This window comes from Prionailurus bengalensis, chromosome C2 (genome assembly GCF_016509475.1).
Source record: "Prionailurus bengalensis isolate Pbe53 chromosome C2, Fcat_Pben_1.1_paternal_pri, whole genome shotgun sequence".
NCBI classification, from domain to species: domain Eukaryota; kingdom Metazoa; phylum Chordata; class Mammalia; order Carnivora; family Felidae; genus Prionailurus; species Prionailurus bengalensis.
The window spans coordinates 4,763,235-4,765,445 of NC_057350.1; the positions used below are offsets into that span (position 1 = coordinate 4,763,235).

The 2,211-nt window shown below is 51.7% G+C and overlaps 1 pseudogene; it reads right to left on the bottom strand.

The window, feature by feature from the left end:
* Positions 1-633: 633 nt before the first annotated feature.
* Positions 634-739, bottom strand: LOC122492511 (annotated as a pseudogene).
* Between the last annotated feature and the right edge of the window lie 1,472 nt (positions 740-2,211).

Genomic DNA, 2,211 nt, shown 5'->3' on the forward strand with positions numbered 1-2,211 from the left:
GTCATCGGGCCACCTCCCTGGGCCTCTGTTGCATTCAGGCTCCAGTCTTAGGGCTGATACCTGGGTCCTTTGGGCCATGGTAGGGTCACCTCACGCTTAGTACTCTGGCTTACAATGTCCCCCTCATTTCTGGCCTTTAATGGTTTCTCCTTCTTTATTTTGAGATTGCTGTGCATCTCAAACAAACAAAAAACCCCACCCAATTTATATATATTTATAACATTTTTTGACAGGAAGTAGGATTTATTGGTGGGCACGAACGGGGAGGGCCAGCGTCCAGGTTCTCATGAGGGCAGACCCCACCATTTGTCCAAGGGCCCACAATTAGGGAGGTATTTGACCCCACAGCCATTGGAGATGAGCCACTCTTCTTCGAATTCATCCTCATTGGACTTGGTAAAGCCCCACTTCTTGGAAATGTGGATCTTCTGGTGGCCAGGGAACTTGAACTCGGCCCTGAGTAGGGCTTCACTCACATGCTCCTCGTTCTGCAGCTTGGTACGGTGGATGTGATGACTTGGCCAAGGTGGACCCGCCCCCTGTGCCCTGGGGCTTTCTAACAGCACCCGGCATGCCTGTCTGGAGCCTAGATGGGAGATAGCATGAGGCCAAACCTCAGTGTCCACCGGAAAGGGCTGTCTCCAAGGTCCCCGAGGGCCACCCAGACAATCAACAGGCTGCATACACTACCGACGAGGCTGCTGTTCCCAATCACTGCACACCCAGCTTTTGGATACATTCAGTCCAGCATTTCTCTGGGTTTTTGTACAGGGTGCGGGCGACGATACCACAGTCATCCATCCTGCCAGAGACTGTGCCTCCTTTATCATCCGGAATGTTATGTGTGTAAATCAGACTTGCCAGAGTCTATTTGGCTGGTCTTTGCAGGGAATTACCTCTTGATTTTATTTATTAACCTGCTAACTTTTGGGGGGGGGGCTTCTATTTATTTCTTCCTCTTGTCTTCATTAATCCTTTCCTTTAGGCTTCCTAACGTTTGGTTGTTTTGACTTCTTGTGTTAAATGCTTAGCTCATTTATTTTTAATCTCTATTGTTTTCCAATGAAGCCGTAATTGTTCCTTGAATTACTAATTTGTGGTATCCTATAGGTGTTCATAGCTGGCGTTGGCATGACAATGTCTCCTTTAATGCAGGAGCTCTTTAGCAAACCGCCTTTAAGATTTCCAATGACCAGACTTTGGGGGGGGGGGGGTATTAATTTAGAATATTGTGACATTGAGATCAGAAATCCTGCTCGTGTAAGATTTCTGCTACTTGGAAAACCGTGAGCTTTCCTTTGTGGACAGCTTTTTTTTTTTTTTTTTTGACAGGAGGGAAAAGGATGGGGAATGAAGGAAGGGTGAACTTGGAAAAGGAGGGAGGAGCAGGAGATCTGGGGGAGACGAGTATATCTAAGCTTCCCCTCGTGTTGGGATTTGGCAGGTGTGGAGACAGAGAACATCCGCAGGGAGATTTATCCCACAGGCTCAGACGTCAGGGTCACTGTGGAAGTCAGGGAGAGCCACAGGCTCAGCTCTTTCTTCTCCTTCCCTTCCTTTTAAACTGTTCGCCCATCTCAGTGTTCCTGGTGCCGGATGCTGTAAGAGGGCACAGACTGCAGCCTTGGTGGTCGTGGGGGTGGCACCTGCTTTTCTTCCGCAGGGGGCACTGAGGATAGGCCACTCTTCCCCCTGTGTTCCCTGCCTTGTTAGAGCCGGAAGGCTAAAGGGGAGAACTAAATATGCATTCAACACACACGCATGTTCCAGGCACCGTGTGCTGGACGGGAAGGACACCTCTGTCAGCTGCCGTGTGCCACAGCTGTAGTACCGTGGCGAGCGATCGTCTTCTTCAGGACTACAGGGCTCTGCCGTGCTGAGAAAGGCAAGGACAAGTCAAGCACGGACTGAGAGAAGCGGCATGGCATGGTCGGACCAGCCCGGGCCCTCGTACCTGTCCACTGTGCACCCGCCGTGGGAGCGGCTGAGGGTCCTGAGCCTGGGTTTCCCCACCTGGAAGGATCTGCACATCATGGGGTCAATGCGAGGAGTCCTTGGCCTGAAGCAGGAGCGTGGTTTGCACCCTGCTCAGGACTCAGCACGTGACTGACACGCATCCCTTGACCAGATGCGTCTTCCTCGACCTCCCCGCAGCGCTGAGCACTTCTGACAGCTGCATCCCCGGGAAGGTCTCCTGCATCCAGGATCCCG